The 21,486-nt window shown below is 28.7% G+C and overlaps 1 protein-coding gene across 3 annotated transcripts in view; it reads left to right on the top strand.

Moving 5' to 3' along the window:
• The window catches only part of Eip78C (Ecdysone-induced protein 78C), a 105,532-nt gene that overhangs the window by 50,640 nt on the left and 33,406 nt on the right, over positions 1-21,486 (top strand). The window lies entirely within an intron of this gene.

Genomic DNA, 21,486 nt, shown 5'->3' on the forward strand with positions numbered 1-21,486 from the left:
TATATATTGAGGGAACAGGAAAGTAATATTGTTTCTGCATATGTATTATTTTATCAGCTCAACCTGTTTGAATTTGACATTAAAATAAAAATTTACTTACATTACTTACCGATTTGCCTCCTCTCCTCTTCTCTCCTCTAACATATGCATAATAAACTGTACATCGGAATTATTGAATACAAGGAATGAAAATATATTTATATACATTTCTCAAGAGTTATAAATTTGACTTTAGAAGAATTACAAGGTTTAATAAATCGGCGTCTCTTATGTTCGTGGTCTTATGGTGGTGGTGATGGTAGTGAAGGTAGTGGTGGCACCCGGGAGCCGAACCCGGAAATCGGTAGGATCTCGTGTTCACGGTAGGTCCCTTTCACGTGACGTCACGGACTGGTTCCGCATCCTTCGTGGCTCATACACCGACGCACACATGGATAAACCTTTGCCGATCCAGGAAACTGTTGCTGCTGCTGCTGCTGCTGCAGCTGCAGCTGCAACGACCCCGCGAGAACCGTCGTACTTCGATTGCATAGAGTTAAACCACGATGTGTGTATGTAGATGTGTAATTCTTTAGAGAGTTGTGTTGAGTTTAATAACTAATATATGAAGCCGGTTCAATAAAATTTCGGATTATATTTATTTCCTTTTTTACTAGGATGCTTGCTTAGGGTACGTGTTGCTGTGGCAACGATTTTTAAAATGTTCATTTAATATAATTCTAAATTATTTAGTTAATTATAACAACAAAATAATACCACAATTAGAATGTCAGTTATGTCATATGTAACTCTGAGAAAAACGTGAAATAATTGAATTGTAATACACCGTCATCTATTGAAATTCTTACAATACCCAAAGACCAACATAACCTTTTAAATAATAAATATAATAAACTTAGAAAATATGGAATAGTTTTTATCGCAAATATTTTTATTTTTTTTATTGCTAATTATTTAATAATAATATATACTAAATTAAATTACATCAAAGAATTAATAATTATTCAAAAATTAAATCCCAATATAATTATGTATGAATTCATAATGGTTGGTCTATCCTGCAAACTATTACACACTTACATTATATACACACATATATATATATATATAGCATAGTTTAAAAGAATTTTCTTGGATAGGAGTTGAATCGGCCATAAGGGATAAAAGGATCGTGTTCGCTTCGTTAATCTCAGGATTTAAGGGTGCAGGCAACCAACGTCTTCAAACTGAACGACCGGATTCTTCTTCTTCATCACTTCGCGTATACAACGAGAAAGAGAAAGAGAGAAAGCAAGAGAGAGAAAGCGAGAGAGAGAGAGAGAGAGAGAGAGACTCGTCAACGATTGGTCGTTCGTTCGTTTCATTTTATCGTTGACGATCCGGTCTTCCCCCTATTCCACCCCTTTCTCTCTCTCTCTCTCATGCTTCAATTTCATCCAAGTCTTGTTCTCTTTTCCTTTGGTACGTTGATCTCCTCAGATCGCAGTAACGTAATTAACTCGTTGTGTTATATCCATCGATGTGACGTTACGCAACTCCATTTTTTTTTTTTTTCTTATTAAAATCGTTTCTTTATAATCCTTGTTTTATCCACACATACACACACACACACACACACACACACACATATCTCTTCAAACTGGGAACCTTTTCTTTCCTTCTTATTTCTGGGACCAACTCAATTGCTCTTTTCTTTTCATTTTGTTGTTTGTTTGGTTTTAATTTTCCTTTTTCATTAAAATCATTTCTTTATTCTTCTTGTTTTATCTACACACGCACACAGAAAAGATACATACATCACAGACACACCTCTATTAATTTTTTCCTTTTGTTTTGTGTGGACCTCCCTGGAAGGCACATTTTCCTTTACGATTTTATATCAGATCGCATCGGTGGATTTGCGAAGCGCTTCGAATCGACCAAGGAATTTCTTTCGTGCCGACCATCTTACCCCCCTTTACCCCACCACCCCACCCCACCTCCCCTCCTTATCCCCCCTTTCTCGTCCCTCTTCCAACCCTCTTCTTATTCCTCAACGACGACGACCGCTTCCTTCTACGCTTTCCTTTTTATTTTGTTGTTGTTGCTCTTTCTCTCGGTTTATTTCTCTTTCTTTTTTATTTATTGGTGAAAGAAACACGAACAAAGGGGAAACTCGCATAGTTCGACACGAGTGTTGTGCCAAGTTCCTATTACTATCTCGTATAAATCTTTTGATAATAGTTGTAGTTGTAATACATTTAGATATAATCAAATTAAGATTCATTAGGTTATTATTGAAATTATTTTGATTAGAAAGATATCATTTATTATTATTATTATTATTATTATTTTCTAGTATATTGTCTTATTATAGAATTTAATTGATTAAATTGGTCACGCGAGAATAATATTAATAATAATTTAATATACATTAATATATAATTAATTTAATATATATATATATATATATTAGTATTAATATTAATAGTACTAATAGTATAAATATTAATATATTAATAATTTTATATAATTATATTTAATATATATTAATTATAATATATATATACAGTAATTTAATTTAAATATATATATAGTTTAATGTTATATAAATTAATATTATATAATTAAAAAAACAAATCTTGTTTTTACATTTATAATTACAAGTTAATTTAACATTTTCTATATCGTCACGTTAAATTTACCATCGTTGTATATTATATTATATATATATATATATATATATATATATATATATATATATATATATATATGGAGTCGTAACGTGATAGTAGTTATCATTATCAAAAATGAATGCGATCATACATACCACTTTTACTTACTTATCTTTCGAAAGTCGGCACACGTATGCATTCCAACATTTAATATGCCCACAGCAACGTTATGAAATATACGATCGAAAATTGTGTGGTAACGAGAAATATTTACAGAAAAAAAAAATAAAATAAAATAGAAAAAGAAAATTAAAAAAAAAAAAATGTGATAAAATATAGTAAGAAAAAAGAACAGAAAAGAAAAGAAAAAAAAATAGATTGAAATAAAAATAGATAAGATGGTTCTAATAATTATGTAGAAAAACATGGACATCTTTATTCGAGTGTGTGCACTCAACTGTATCGATGCACATGCGTGTGCGAACTTAACTTAGAATACTTAAGTATATTATACGTTAGTTTGTAACAGACACAACTCTTCTTAACCTGAGAGAACAATTTTCTTCTATTCATCTGTTGGAAAGGGAAAGAGATTGCAAAGGAAGAAGAGTTAAGTTATGTTCAAAAAAAGAAAAGAAAATAAAATAAAAGAAAAGAAAAGAAAGAAAATAAGATAGAACAACTAAGGCCCAACCAACTCTGCGTTCATAAATCTAAACGCCATCATGATGATGCCCCAAGCGCAATCACAATCACTTTGTGGACCAAGACTCTTGGAATACTTTATGATCGAATTAATATCGATATCGGGTATCTGACTCACACACACACTATCTCTCTCTCTCTCTCTCTCTCTCTTTCTTTCTTTATAGCATCAGTAATCATTGGACTGGCAACATCATTCTCATGATCACTTTTGTTAAATGTTTGAAGAAAACCCTTAAGGGCTTTGATTTAATTACGTTTTTATGTGTATGAATGATTGATTCAATCATTATTATAAATATAAATTATATATAATATTATCATTATATATAAATAATAATATAAATAATATATATTAAATATATAATTATAAAATATATAATATATATTTTAATATTAATATATTTTTAGTTATTATAAATTATTATATTATATTATATAATATAATAATTTAATATATATATATATATCAATATAATATATATTTTAATTATGAACTATAAATATATAATAATATATTATATATAAATAATATATTAAATAATAAATATATATATATATATATATACAGGGGGTGATTCTTGGAACGGAGGCGGGTACTTTTTTTTTAAGTAACAATTTTAGTAAGCAATTAGTAAGAATGCACTGCGATGCACTTCTACATTGACATTATTTCTACAAAGTTATTAGACACATTTGAAACTTCTCGTTCTTGAAGAAAACTAATCGTAAGTTTGATATATATATATATATATATATCAAACGCCTAACACATTCTATCCACCCACCACCCACAACTACCAACCATGTTTGAAACTTTCTTCTAGTATTTAGTTCGTAAAACTTCTTGTACACGATTGTTTCGTTGTTTAAATTTACAAATGCATTTTTGTTCTTGTTTTTTTACTTATTTTTTATTTTTTTTTTAATTTTATTTTTTTTTTAACAACAACTCTATGTTTAAATGCAGTTTCCCGTGACGGAGGAAATTTCTTCTTCGATTAGCAGTGCTTGTTTTTTTTTCACGTGATTTTTCATTTTTACACCTTTGATGAATGAATGAATGAATGAATGAATGAATGAATGAATGAATAAAAGAAAGAAAGAAAGGACAGAAAAGAGAGAAAGATATTTGTTCATTTATGTTCGAAAATATCGAAAGTTGGATTATGAGAAAGTTGTTTATACCTTTCACTCATTTACAAGTCATTCTTGTAAGACGACAAAATAAGTTCTGTTTTTATTTTTTTTTTTTTTTTTTAACGTAGATAGGTTATATGCATTATCGATCGAAATCAACCTTAAAGAACATTTTCTTATTATTTTTTTTTTTTTTTCATTTTATATAGTTTCGCGTGAGAAAGCGTTATTATTTTTGCCGAAGAGACAGGAGAAAGGTATTACGACAAAACTAGTTCTAATAAAACTTCAAATCCATTTTCTCTCATCGATCCTCTTTTATCAAAATGAGAATAAATTATTATTTTTATACCCCAGTTAACAAGTTTTTTTCTTTTTTTTATTCTCTCTCTCTCTCTCTCTAGGAATAAATCCTAACAACGTGTATTTTATGAGCACAAAAAGAAATATTAAAATTTATATTAGTAGACGATCCATTTATTAATTATATTTATATATTATTTTACAAAATTATTTAACTTATAATTTAATTTTATTAATTTTTAAATTTTATATATATATATATTTTTTTTTTTAATTTTATTTTATTTCAATTTATAAAATAAATTTATATTTTTAATTTTATTCTAATATGTAAAATAAATTTATATATATTTTTTTTAAATGTTATTTTAATAAATATCATTTCATAAATTTTCTAATATAATTGTATTATTAATTTATATATATATATATATATATATATATATATATATATATTTTTAATTATTATTTAATTATTAATTAATTAATTATTATATATAAATATAATTAATATTCTTATTATACAAAATTATTATGTTATAAATTAACTTAATTTACTTATTTTCTCTCTCTCTCGTATCATTTATTTTACTTAAACATAAGTAATCAAATATATAATCGATTAATTGTGAGAATTAAACGCGTAACTACAAATTCACATAACATTTTTGTCTCTTACGTCAAAAAAAAAAAAAATAAAAAAATAAAATAAACGTGCGATTCACGCGGCAAGTTGGATAGGGGGGAAGGGGAGGGGAGGGGTGGTGCATCAAAGTGGAACACTCTTTCGCGTTGTAAACCGATAAATGGCGTCACGCTTAGTTGCTTTACTTGTCTTTTTCTTTATAACATGTTTCGGTTATCTCTTTCACAAGTTACGTAACACCAATGAGTTTGGAGTTTCTCGAATGTTAAAACGCGTTAGAATATAAGTACCTACTATTATTTATGCATATGCTTACATACACACACACACACACACACACACTCATACACATAAATATATATATATGTGTATGTATGTAGGAGGAAATCGATCGTGATTCCGGCAAGAGGAGAGACTTTCTACTTGTAGTTAACAGCTAAGCTCGTAAACTTTGCGTACGTTCATAATTCGTCTTTGAATTCCGTATACAAACACGAATGTAATCTATACATACACATACAGGACAGATACACACATATATATATATGTATGGTTAGATGCAATCGGATCTTTCGTGTAGTTTGTCGAGATGAAGAGAATCGTGAATCTCGAATCAACCATGGAAAGGTCTCTTTTCTCTCTCTCTCTCTCTCTGTCTCTCTCTCTCTCCTCTTAGCGAAAATTACTCTTGGAAATTAAGTATCCAACTCGTTACGTCTGATCCCGCATAGGATGTTTCTACTTAAATGAGAGTATAACGCTTTAAGGCTTACTTACATTATCTCCGATGAGATTTCGAAGTTTTTTCATTTGAATGCTCGTAAACATTTCGTAAGATAATTGTTACCTTTGCTACAATTATGTACCTGAATATAATTATTTATTTAGGATTTATTACAACTGGAATGAACAATGAATGAAATAACGTTATATTATATATATTGTTTTATTCTAATTTAATTTGAATGAATATTTTTTTTTGTAATTTTAATGGTTTCACAAATCATTGATTCTCATTTAACACGTTGAGCGCCACGTCAGTCATTAATGACTGACATTGAACTTAAAATTCAGGCCATGTCAGGCATCGGTGACTGACACATTCAACTCTTCGTTTAACTCATTTGTCGCACGTGGCCTGACGAAGATTACCATAAAAATTCGTGTGGCGTTCAACGTGTTAATGTGTAACCCAAGATCTGCAAATGTTGATTGTATTTTGATAAAATTTCTAAAATTTTCATTTTGTCGATTACAAATACAAAAAAAATGGGTGAATAGATAGATAGACACTGGTGAAGCTTATAATTACAAAAAAAAAAAAATTGAAAATAACATGAAAGAAAGTATCGAATATGAATTAGCAATAGGGGAAGGGGGGAGAGTAGGGGGTGAGGAGGTACTTAACTCCTGGGATTATTGCTGTTGGTAATAAATCATTTTGCTAAACGATTGATGGTGTATGTATTATTACTGAGAGTCTTTTTTACTCATATTCAGTTGCTGCTGCTGCTGCTGTTTTTGTACGTTTATGTGTGATTGTTAACAACTCCTATAACGATTAATCTTTTAGCGATGTGCCGTGTTTATAATAATCGTCGTTTGATAACCCCGACCATAGCAATTATTTCCGCACGGTTTGTAATTAAGCATCCGCTGTTTTGAATGGCAAGAGAAAGAAAGAAAGAAAAAAAAAGAAAGATAATGAATGAAAGAAATAAGGTGGGAAAAATGTCTATGAGAATAAATTAACGAATATATGTAAGGATAAGGTGTATACTTGCATATAATTTACATATTATGTGCGTGTATGTATGTGTATATGCGTATATATGTGTGTATATGTGTATTCATTATTATTACGACTAGTTTCGATAAGTTCACTTTCATAATCTCTTACGTGATTTAATGTTTTTATTTTTATAAGCTTTGTTTGTCTCACCGATTAAAAATGAAATGATCAAAGCTGCCGCCAATATTTCTGACCTTTCTATATTCTCTTTCTCTCTTTCTCTCTCTCTCTCACTCTCTATCTCTTCGTTTGCTATTAATGTTAAGAATAGGTACTTACAAGAGCTATTAATTATTCACACCGTGCGAATCTTCCGGGGTGTTAAAATACTTTACGATTTTTTTAAGCGTTCTTTTATTATTCATCAAAACCTGTATATATATATATATATAAGTATAAAATATTATTCGATAATAATAATAATAATATATTATATATAATATATTATATATTATATAAATAATATATTATTAATATATATAATTTATATATTATTAATATATAATTAATATATTATATATAATATAATATTACACAATAAAATATATTTATTATAATATAGTTATAATATATTAATAATATAATTATGAGTTTAATTATTTTTAATTATAATTTTTATATTATTTAATTTAAATTATTTAATTATATTATAAATTTACGTTTTGTGTGTTGTGTGTTGTGTGTGAGCGTCATATCAGTCATCGGTGACTGACATTAGACTTTCCATATAGGCCACGTCAGTCACCAATGACTGACACATTCAACTATTTTTCCAATACAAAGTAACGCCTGTGGCCTGACGAGAATTTGTTTAAGAATTACATGTGACGCTCAACGTGTCAATGTTAAATTTGATCGAATTAAGTATTACTATCATCACTTATTCCTTTTTCTATTTTTTTTTTTCTATTTTGTTAGTCCATGACATAGAAGTTGTCATGGTGTCGTCTCTCGATCACGTTTAAAGTCTCCTTCGAAGTTCTTCTTCTCGTTCGTGAGAACATTCGCAACTCAGGTCTCGTACAAAGTCAATTACCGGTTACTCGGTTACTCGTCGATGCGTGCTTTAGACGTTCCTGAATACTATTGCTGTTGCTATTGCTATTGCTAGTAGTGTGATGGTAATAGTTATAATAGTAGTAGTAGTAGTAGTAAGGATGATGGTGATGGTGATGATGGTGTGATGGTTATGGTAGTAATGGTGTAGTGTTGCTTTGACCATTATTTCTATTTCTATTTGTGTTACGTTGTCTGATATCCACGTATGCAACATAAATATGTATGCATATATATATGCATGTATGTATGCACGTATGTATGCACGTACACTATCAATCAAAAGTATCGAAGTTTTTAGATGATATCTAATAAAATTGTATATGAATATATTACGAATGTTAATATTAATAATATAATTTAAATTATTATTATATAATTTATAATTATAAATAAATAAAATATTTGTAAATTATATATAATATTATATATAATTTATAAATAAATATAATAATATAAATTAATTAATAAAATATATATAAATTATAAATATATATTAATATTATATTATTATATATTATTATATTATAATAAATATATATAATTATTTTATATAATAAAATATAGAAAATTTTATATAATAATATATTTATATATAAATTATATTATATTATAATATTTTAATTTTATATAAATTTTATTTAAATATATATTATTATATTTAATATTAAATTATATTATTAATATATAAAATTATATATATATATATATATACTATTTTATTGTAGTAAATTTATCAAACTATCTACAGTTCATTAAGTTCTATGAAAGGTACATGGAAATATTAAAAAAAAAAAACAAAAATTTCTAAAATACCAAGAATATTTGTAGAATTACAAGATAATAGATAATTTTTAATCTAATGAATTTGAAACAACTACTGTTCATTTTTTCTCTTCTTCTTCTTCTTCTTCTTTATGAATTCATTTGATGTTTCATTTAAATTTACATAGTGATGATAAACTTTTGCATGATAGTGTATACACACATACGATGTTAGATACATCTACACAGTTATAAGCGTTGTAATTTGTAATTTGCTCGAGCATTCACCTTCGAATTACCGTTATTCGCCTTCTGTGTGTAATTCCTTTGACTAAATACAAAGTCGATATTATTGAAAATCGAAGAGAAAGACAGACAGACAAACAGACAGACAGACAGACAGACAGACAGACAGACAGAGATAGAAGTGCTTAACGATCTTATCAGAATACTTTGAAGATTCCAATCGAGTTCACGATTACAATCACAGTGAGAACTTATTCGTGTAATCGTAGGTTGATAGGAGGGGGGGAATGGTAAGGGGTGAGGTGGGGGTGGGGGGGGGTGGAAATAGAAGATGTTCTCCTTAATCGTACGCTCGTGTTAATGTAAATTCCTTGCGAACTTATGCCAAATCCCAGCTATCTGATTAATTCAGAAACACGAATGAGATAGTAATAATACTTTTTTTTTTTTTTTTTTTTTTTTTTAGTTGACAAAAGATTTGACAACAAAATAAAACGATTAAATTAATAATGAATTTAATTGATAAAACATTTAACAATCTTACATTAGTTGAATAAGATTTGATTGAAATTGTGTGTTTTTGTTTGTTTGTTTGTTACTATTAAGAATGAAATTGTGAATTTAAGGATTAATTTAATTGAAGGGTTCTTCAATACAAGGATGAATTTTAAGGAATCAAGCCCTATATTAGAAATTGGCTATGTACAAATGAATGAAAACTGGCAGTGTGTGTAAGACTTTGTTTTATTACCTACTTTAAACTAAAGAGTAGTTAAAATTTACACAGGATGTTTGAATCCTGTTCGAAGTAGTAGTAACCTTTTCTAAGTAAAGCTTGTGAAGTCGTCTTTGAAAAGTATTATGCCTTTACTAAATTTACCGATCAACCAACCAACCAACCAACCAACCAACCAACCAGCCTGCTGGGTTTTGTTTAGGTAGGATCCTATGTTTCCTAAAGTGGACAAAACTTAAACTTGAACTAATTGAAATTACCTTACAAGGGAGAATAATACGAAAACTTGGATAACATGTAATTTATAAAAAATAATTATAATTTATTAAAATAGTATTTAATATATTATAAATTATATTATATTATTAATTTATTATAATTAATAAATATTAATAATTAATGACTCTTAGTAATTTAATAATATTAAATAGATATTTATAATGTATTTATAAAATTTAGAATTTGTAATATAATAAAATTTTAATTTATTATATTAATTTAATTATATTATATATAATATATTATAATTTAATATAATTTAACTTATAAAATAAATTAAAATATATTTTAAATTAATATTCAATATATTCACAATTATATTATATATTATATAATACTTATAAATATATATATTACTATACAATAAATATAGTAATAAAATCTTTAATTTAATTCGTTTCACACTTTGTCAAAATTCACATTTGAAATTTACTTCCAATTTTGAGAAATAATTAATATTTACAATAAAAATAGTCTCATTTATCTTCAAACTCCTGAAACGGTACTGAATCAAATTATAGAAAAAGGTATTTCCTTAGTTAGGAAGAGGATACTCACCGGTTTAATATACAAACGTGCGTAATTAAAAATGACTTTGCGTGTTCACGATGCGAAATATTTTTCTTTCTTTCTTTCTTTCTTTCATTCGTTCATTCATTCATTCTATCTTTCTTTATTCCCTTTATTACATCCTTCTATCTATCTATCTATCTATCTATATATCTATTTATCTCTTTCTTTGTTGCGTGCGATCGGCACTTTTCCGCATCTGTGAACTTCACGCGACGGGCGTGAGAAAATAAGTGTTCATCGACTTGCTACAGGTTCACTGCCATGGCCATTTATTGTGCAAAAAAAAAAATGGGGGATATACTACCGTTCCTTTTCATTCTCTCTCTCTCTCTCTCTCTCTCTTATTTTCCCTTCGTCTTATTCTTATTTATCTTCTATTTTATTTCTTAGACACCTACGTTTAATTTAATCCTACGAAAGACGAGTTGCAATTAAATATCGTGCGTATTACTATTCTTACATTACTTATGTATGTATTCTTACATTTTATATGATATTAGAAAAAAACAACGTCTCTCCTACCCCCATAGGATTTATTTTTTGAGAAAATGTACTTTGATTTTATTCCACCCCCCTTAATTTTTTATCTCATTTAATTATGTACAAATATCTCAATATATATATAAATTATGTGTCACGTTGTTTGTCCGCAATGGACTCCTAAACTACTGAACCAATTTTAATCAAATTTTGCACACTGTGTGCAGTATCATCCAACTTAAAAGATAGGATAGTTTATATCTCAATTTATAATCGCAATATTACTTTATTGCGAATTTATTAACAAAGGGGCATTATTATCTCTGTTAGTTCGATAAGATTCTAACAGATGGCGGTATAAGGTAATTCGTTGACTTAAAGACGTGTGTATCGGACTGATTGTGAGCGGGGCATCCCTAGTAATTGCAATATTAGTTTTGCAAATATGTAATATGTTTGAATGTGTGCTTTGAATTCATTCGTACAAACACTTTGGAAACACTTTGGAACACTTTGGTACATTTTTTTTTATTTTTATAATTAAAAATGTTGGTTACTTTTTTATTTTGTACATTTGTGAAAGTATTCATTGATTTTAAGAATTTTTTTAATAAAGGTTTATTAATTAAGTAGAAATTTTTCAATGAAACGAAATATTACGTCGTCGTCGTCGTAGTCGTCGTCGTTTAAGTTTTGCATACCAAGGTGGCCTTTAAGATTTCGTATTCCCATTAAGACACGTAGGATAATAAATCCCTCTCAGGTACGTAGTTGCCGATGTTTGAAAGGTAAGAAAAGGGAGGAATCGTTGCACAATCGGTTGGATTAGAAAGAGTAACGTGATACAGTCTAGCAGTGGTTTTCAAATGACTTTGTACAAATTTCTTTTCACAATTAATTTTCAATCACAATTTTTAACCCATTACTGTTTCATTTTATGAATATTTATTAGTTTCCTGTCTCATGAAAAAGATAAAATTGCGTTGCCCCTCATAACTTGGTGCTGAATCATCTGAAATCAAAAAAAAAAAATCAAAGTTCATTCGTTAGATAATAGTTTTCCCCAGGTAACGTTGGAAGGGTTTATCGAAATTTCAATTTTTCACTTTTTTTTGGGGTGGGGGGGGGGGAACACTTTGAAGGTAACTACGTAACTATTTTTTAGCCGATTTATTTTTTTTTTTTTCACAACTTCAAGACATTTTATTTCAAATTGATCGATATACGAATACTTTTTCTACCCAAGGGAATAGAAAATGTTTGAACGTAGTTCAAAATTTGAACAAACTTATTTTCATTTATAAACAAAAACAATGAATCTCATAATCCTTTATCATAATAAGTACTACACGAAAAAGAATAATGAATCAAAGTACAATAATGAAAACCACTGTCACAGAAGATATTAAGATTAGAAGCCGTGATGGAAGCCACTCTCAATTAAGAGAGACAGAGAGAACTAAAATAAAAAAATAAAAAAAAATAAAAATAAAAAAAAAAATAGAAAAAGAAAGAGAAAGAGAAACTTGCTTAGAGTTTGCTATGGTCCAGAGCAAAAAGGATCTCCACCTCTTCGTCCTCGTTCCTTTGAACGTCGTTCTCAATGCAATCTCGTAGGAGATTGTCAGAGCTTACAAATGGCACGAATCCCACGTTCGATTCAATGGAGAGCAGAACAGCATTCTCTCTCTCTCTTTTTCTCTCTTTCTCTCTCTTTCTCTCTCTAATGCTATTGCAGGCTCGTAGAACTCAACAAGAGCAACGACCCCGACGTCGCCAGTTAATTATTCTCATTAACGGAAAAGCTGAAAAGCCCCGTGTGGTGGGCACCGGCACGGTATGGTGGTATGCCAAGATTGTTGGAAAAATAAAACGATGAAGAAAACGATAAAGAACAAAACTAAGAAAAAGAAAGAAGAAGTGGTGAAGAGTGAAAAAGGAAAGGGGACCCTTTTAAGGATTCCACAGCAACGTGTAGAGAAGAAGACCGTGTAATCGAGTAATCGCATCCATTTTGATTCTCTTCTCTCTCTCTCTCTCTCTTTCTCTTTCTTTCTAATTCTAGCATTAGACGTGCATAGGTATTACACCACAACGGTGCTTTTCTTCTATTAACTAATTAAACCGAGCATTAATGAATTTCACATCCCTATGTTAGTTGCCATTACACAGGTTGCGAACTATGAAGATCGGAAGATGGTTGTTGGTTGTTTACTTGGTTTTTTTTTTCTTCTTCTTTTACTTCATCTTTCACATACGTCGTGATATTAATAAGCAATTCGAATAATTACATATGTATATATGTATGTATGTGTAATTGTAGTAGTAGTTTATGCAGTTTCGTTTAGTGTGTACATTGGGAAATTGTTTTGCAAACGAACGAAATTCACTTCTCATCAGCAATCCTTCTTGAAACGTATCAACGAATGATAGTCTTCAAAGGACTTAGAACTCGAATTTAATTTAACCCAAGACCCTCGAGGGGTATTATCAGAGAGAGAAATAAAAGATATAAACGAAAATGGCAAATTACGTATTAGATGAAGTTATAAAATCTATGAGAATGAAAATTACTTCATATATATATAGATTTGTTAGTAAATGTTCAATAGGTTCGTTAGAAATGTTCTATCGTGTTAATGAAATTACACTTTCGTTTGGGCTAACTTTAAAGTCAGGAAGAAAGTTTTAACATTCTGTTGTTGGCTCTACCAACCCGTTACTGCAATACGAAATTTCGGCATTAGCTTTGTGACGACCAAGTACAATTCCTCTAAAACGTGTATATATGTATATATATATGTAAGTAGTTTCAATGTACATAGAAGAAGGGTAACTATACGAGTGTGTGTGTGTGTGTGTGTATGTAAATGTTGAAGATGAGATTAGTTGAGTATAATAGTCACTGCGACAAATTAGAATTAGGTTGAGTCTTTATCATTATCATTATATTCAATGATAATATATTATATATAATAAATATACTAATATATTATATTATATATAATATAATATAATATTATATAATACTAATACTAATAATATAATATAGTACTAATATATTATATTAGTATTTATACAAAACATCTGTTTTTAATATTATTTAAACATTTCTAAATTTAAAAAATCCTCTTTACTACTTTACCAAATAATTTACACATAACAAATCATTCCCAAATTATTGTCAATTATTGTAGAAATGCAATAAGATTACCTTAGAAATTAAGAAAATCAAAATTAAAAAAAGGAATATAACTTCTATAAATTCTCAAAATTCTATTATTACGGTCGATTATTCGACAGTTCGTACCACATAAAGAAAAATTATATATATATATATATACATACATATACATTTTCGGTCAACGAACGAATACATGAGAGAGAGAGGAGGTGGGAGGATGATAGGGGAAATAGCCGTAGGCTTCTCAAACGTCTGTATAAACGCTTCCGAGGTTTACCAGCGAGCATCCGCATTTGTTATATATATATATATATATATATATATATATATATATATATATATATATCTCTTTCTCTTTCTCTTTCGTTTTACCAACCTCTCCTCCATTCGGTTGGGATGGTTTAATTTAATATAGAAAGGTGAAACACGGTAGGCAAAAGCAACGGTGATGGTGGTAGCAACGGGGGAGTTGGATCGTAGCTCGAGGGTTAAAAGCACCGACAGAACGAACGGTCTACAAAAAAAAAAAAAAAGAAGAAGGAGAAAAAAAAGCAAACATACACACAGTCACTCATACCTATGTCTATTTATATATATATGTGTGTATGTGTGTGTATGTATGTGCAGTTGAACTTGTTCACAATGACGTACCCATAAAAAAATGGAGAGTAAAGAGACACACTGTCTACGAAACAGCACTCTCTTTGTCTTTATCATCATTGCGGTGAATTTAAGGTTGGCAACAGCCCTCCCTTCGGCCACCTGCTTTTCTAACCACCCTTTTGCATCAACGTCCTTTGCCGTACTACCTTTCCAAAGGGTCCGTGACGATAATGTACTCAACGCTAACCAACAACACTGTGTTGTCTTTCTTTCCATCCCTCTCTTTCTTTCTTTCTTTCTTTCTCTCTTTCTCTCTTTTCTGCTTTATCTTTTGGTAAATAATTTGCTTTTATTCTTCATTCCGTTAACTTTTTTCTTCCTCACTATATTTTTTTTTTTTAATTATTTTTATTTGTTCTCTCTTATTTTTCTATACTCTTTACTTTCTCTTAATATATTAGGTCGAGTCATATATAATTTCCGTTTTTTATGTGAGACAAATAATGTGTGGCATTTCTGCGACTGATAAGTGCAAGACACCTTTTATGGAGTTTTTATTTTTGGCACTCTTTGCAATTGTTCAACGTATCTATTAGATTTTGTTCCAATATTACCTTTAAAAGGTTCATCATGTCTTAGTCTTTCTCTCTTTCTCTTTCTCTTTCTCTTTAGCTATGGGTCTGTTTGTTTGTCCGTGTGTCTCTGTGTCTGTCTGTTTTTGTGGTGTTACAATCTTGTCTCTTTTTTTTTTTTCCATCTCTTTTTTGTATCTCAGATCTTCTACTTTCTCCAAACGCGTCCTCGTTTTTTATCCTTCCAACGAGAGGAGAACATTTAACTCTCACCATTTTTCCACTTCCATTCGAAAACTTTCTTTCCAAACTTTTGTTTTTAGACGATTTTTTTCTTTTCATGTAATTGTAATGTAAATCTATTACTTTCGTATGTGTAACAACGTGTACAAATATTTACGAATTATATTCCTTTCTCGGTGGGGGTTGTTTTTTTTTTTTTTTTTGTTGACTAAACTTAGTCGCATTCGAGATGGGAAGATTTTACGGCGAAGGTAAAAACAAACAAAGATAAAAAAAGACGAAAAAGAAGAATAAAGGAGGAAGGGAGGAGGAAGGGAGGAGGAAAAATATTCGCATCTCATTCTTCTTACGGTTAAAGCGCACTTAACGCAATTTATTCCAAGAGAGTTGGTATCGACCCTCCGGGAAAATTTCTCCCACCCTTTCTTTTTAGGTTTTCCTTACCCTCAGCCACTCTCGTTCATCTTTCCTCCTCCTCCTGATCCTTTTCCTTTTCCTTTTCCTTTTCCTTCTGTTTCCTTTTTCTTTTCATGAAATAATCACTCCCGTTCTTTTTCTTTTTTCTCGTAATACTTCGTCGTCCCAAATCTTCTTCTATTTTTCCTTTTATCTTTTTTTATTTCTCTCTCTGTCTCTCTCTCTCTCTCTTTGACTTTAATGTTTCGATAAATGTTTTTTCTTTTTTCTCTCTTTTCTTTTCTACTTTACGATATTATTTACTCAAGATTATTGAAAATAAAATTAAAAAATAAAATTATTAGATATAATTTTTTTCTAATATTACAAATATATTTATATATATTATATATTTTATATTAATATACATAAAATATATATTATAATTAAAATATATATATATATATATATATATAATTAATATTACAACTAATTATACAACTATTATAATTACAACTAATATTATTTATTATATATAATATTATTATATTTAATAATATTATATTATTTTATAATAATATATATATTATATTATATTATATTTAATAACATTATAATATAATATAATATAAAATAATTATAATATATTATAATAATATTTTTATAAATAATAAAATAAAATTAAAAAAATAAAAGATATAATTTAAACGAGAGAAGAAAGAATGATTTTCTATATACACTATTTTTCTTTTTATATAATAATAATAATAATAATAATAATAATAATATGTATATATTCCACCACTTATGCCGAATGATCACGATGAACTCGAAAGGAATTTCGCCAAGCTAATATTAGTTGTCTCACGTTCTAAATTCGCATGTCGTATTAAGATCCTACCCGAGCGAGGAACGATTTTCTTCTTCTCGTCGAGTAAACGAATGAGATAAATAAGAACTAAAAGAAACGAACAAGATTAAGGAGAAAAATAGATGAAAAGAATTTCAATACGAATTTATACAATTTTTTCTTTTCTTTTTTTTTTTTATTCTACATTTTCATCATGATTCTCGTCATTTACGAATTACGACGAAAGAAAATAGGAAATAAATAAATATGTGAAACTCTCATTGTACCTAGTAAAAAAAAAAAACAAATAGAAAAAAAATATATTTATTTTATTACAAAATTTAAATAGAAATATGAAAAATGTAAATAAACTTCGAAAGATTTATTCCCATTTTTTCTCCAATTGATTATATTACGATATTCGATCGTGTATATTAAAAAAAAAAAAAAAAAAAAGAAGAAGTGATACATTCGAATGTAAAAAAAAAGAAGAATAAAAATCTATAAATGAAAATATATTTCGAAAAAAAAAGAAAAAACAGGAAAAAAAAGTTCAATCAACCAAATGGAAGAGACGAGAATCAATGTTACCCCTTTCTCTCTCTCTCTCTACCACCAACCCTTTTTCTTCTTTAATACTTCAATGGCACTTTTTTGAATATTTTTTCAATACCCTTTAATAATAAATATAATAATTGATTGCAAATGTTTTGATGATTATTTTATATATATACACCGTTAACCATAACATGGTTATGGCACACAAAATGCGTTTTTATCCCGAAGCTCAATGTTTTTCATTTTGCGAGGAAATGCTTATGAAATCTGACGTCGTTCGTGCGACACGGCATGCATAGTGAACAGAATATATGCGTTCGTTTCGTCGTATTGCAGCAGGAAAAGCCAGTCACAAATAACGTGTCCGTCGAACTCGGTCCTAAGAAAATATACGAGTTATTACCGATCGTGACAGGGGAGTCTTATATTTTCCATGTTTTTATTTTAAATCGATTTGGTATTATACAATATATCTCAGATATCAAGATCGGAAAAATATATTTTTACGATATTTTATACCTCTGCATACATATTTCATATATTATAATATATTTTTATATATACTTTGTCAAAGTATTCGAATAAATAAAAAGAAATATAATAAATATAATAAAATAAAATATAACAAATATAATAAAATAAAATATAGCAAAAATAATACAATAAATAAGTAAGAGTTGTTCGTGGCTCGGTGCTAGGGTTCCCAGCTTGTAAATCCCGGCATCGTGCGTTCGAATCCTGGCAGTCACAAAAAATATTTTTTAATAAAAAATATAATAAAATATAAAATACAGCAAAATAAATATATATAATAAAATTAAATATAACCAATTAATAAATACTTATAATAAAATATAACCAATTATTAATAAATAAATATTATAATATATTATATTAATATATAATAAAAATAAAATATAACAAATATAAAATATTATAATAAATAAATTGAATAGAATATATAAAAGGATATATAATCTTTCATTGATACCCCGAAAGATACAATCCTTTTTTACATAATAAATAAATATAATTATTATTATATATTCTTATTATCAATATTAAAATGCATATTAGGGAACGCAAAAGTTTCATTACCACATATTATAATAATATTATTTATTATATAAAATATAATTAAACACTTCAATAAAAATATATCATAATTAAATAAGTAAACTGAAATAGAGTTTGAAACTCTAGTAGTGAGATGAAAGTTAGTTAGTTGAAGAAAGATGGAAAGATTAGATATCCAGATAGACGGGGAAAGAGAGGAGCCCATATCCAAGCGCATTAGTGACATAATTTCGCCGGTGTATTTCTGTAACCCGAAGTAGAGAAACGACTGGAGGAGGAGGATAGTGCTAGAACACTAGAGAAATATAAAGAGAGAGATAGACAGACAAAAAGAAAAATAGAAAAAGAGGGAGAGGGCTTAACCAAGTGAGAGTCTGGCGACTTGGTGGTTGTAACTGTCTAGAGATATATACTCTCTCACTTAAAGTTGCTTTTATCGACGTTGCATTTCCGCCTTTTAGTTGCACAACACCTGTTCGATACCCATATAATTTCCTCCCACGTCTGGATCACTCCAAATTTTTATTCTTCCATTATTCAAATCCTTATCAACTTCTTGTCCTCTTCTTTCATATTTTGTTTTTATTTTCTCTCTCTCTCTCTCTCTCTCTCTCTCTCTCTCTTTCTGTCATCATTAACATATGTTTATCTTTATTTCTATCTTTGTTGTTTCATTTTATTATTTAGTTTATTTTTCATGACCATATTTCAATGTTCAGTCGCGCGTAATAATTCTTTCCTGATCCTCTCTTCTGTAACTCTCTTCTAACATGCATACACATGCAATTGTGCATATAAAAGTATAGATATATGTATGTATGTGCATAGGTATAAAGTACGACCTTTGTATCACCTTTAATTTTCTATCCTTTCTACCATCGAAGCATGAATTCCTTTAGGAAATTCCTCTTTCTCGCACTCCCACTATCATTTATGTATTTTTATATTTTTCACTTTACGTTTTTTTCTTCCCCCTTTTTCCATCGTCCAATTGGATAAGAACTATAAAGAGAAGGAGAGAAAGAACCGGAAAAGGAATGACGATAATTGCCGTTAATCCAAGTCCACGTCTAACTCCATGCGTGAAATTTAGATAGTCTCGGTAATTGCGATTCCATTTCTTTTTTTTTATCTTTTCTCTTTTTCTTTTTCTTTTTTTTTTTTTTTTATTCATTTTATCTCTTTCGATAAATCTCACGTGTTACTTTTACATTTGACAAAGTTAAAAAGATATAGAATGTGCTAGTGAAATATATATATATTGATAATAATATTATAAAAGATATCATATATATAAAAGTTTTATTAAGTAGTCATTCGTATATATTTCATTCATTTAATTTTTATTTGACATTACTTTTATCCTCAACCCTTTTTGTTTTTTTATTAAAGTTTAAAAGATTTAAAACAAAAGAAACAAAAAGTAAGATAAGTAAAATTATATGAAAACCTGAAAAAAAACGTGAAATACTTGAATTGTAATACACCGCCATCTATTGAAAATCTTCCAGTACTTAAAGACCTACATAACTTTTAAATAATAAATCTAATAAACTTAGAATGTAGGATAATTTTTATCACGAATATTTTTATATTTTTATTAATTTAAAGATTTATTATTTACAGTTGAAAAGAAGACACACAAAATAAACCAAAATTTCATTAAAATTGAGTTCAGTAGTTTCGAAGTTTTCATGGTTTAGTTTCATTGAAAACCAACAACGTGACACTGAATATTTTTAAATATAAAAAAAAAATTAAACTAATCTTTCGTATCTATTTTTTTTAACCTCCCCTCTCCTCACTCTTTTTTTTCAAACGTTTTCCTAGGTTCTTATATAGGATGTCAGTAATGGATTACACGCGTAGAAATATTCTTAAGCCATGGGATATCTTTGTAGTTGCGTAACTATCTTTCCAGAATAAAAAGGAGAAAGAAACAAATAGATAAAAGAAGTAAAAAGGGAGTGAGGGAAAGAGATAGATAGATAGATAAAAATAGAAAGAGAAAAAGAAAGAAAGAAAGAAAGAGAGAGAGAGAGAGAGAGAGATCAATCGGTCTCGGTAGAAAGTGCATTGGGAAAGCGAGCGAGCGAGCGGGTGAGCGCATAAACGCGACTATAAATTATTTGTCTTTAGTATATGGCGCATGTAAACGTTTGGAATTCATCGAGTGCTGCATATCCGACGGATCGTAGAAAAGATTAGGCTCTCGTCCTTTAACGATTCCTTTATTCCTTATTAAGACAAACCATGGTCTTTCTCTCTTTCTCTTTTTCTTTATGTCTGTCTGTTTGTCTGCCTGTCTGTCTGTCTATCTTTTTTACATGAGATTCGAAAGCCTTCTAGTCTTATGTTAGACATTTTACCTGAGAGAAGGTTTCACCGATCTCATTGCACTCTCTCATCTCCTATCGAGACTTCCTTTAGACCATTGGATGCTGCGCATATACACATTCGATGTTGCATATCGAGATAGCAACAACATGCCGTTGCTGTTGCTGCTTGAAAACACGTTTACGTCTCGGCTTTTACTTAGGTTAGTTTGTATATATATATATAATACATCCATGGGAAAGTTAGTTTCGTATCGTTTCTTTTGCCATAAGGAACAAAAAAAAAAGAGGA

The sequence above is a fragment of the Polistes dominula genome, unplaced genomic scaffold (genome assembly GCF_049000335.1).
Source record: "Polistes dominula isolate Pdom_NZ unplaced genomic scaffold, Pdom_raw_medaka contig_82, whole genome shotgun sequence".
Classification (NCBI taxonomy): Eukaryota; Metazoa; Arthropoda; class Insecta; order Hymenoptera; family Vespidae; genus Polistes; species Polistes dominula.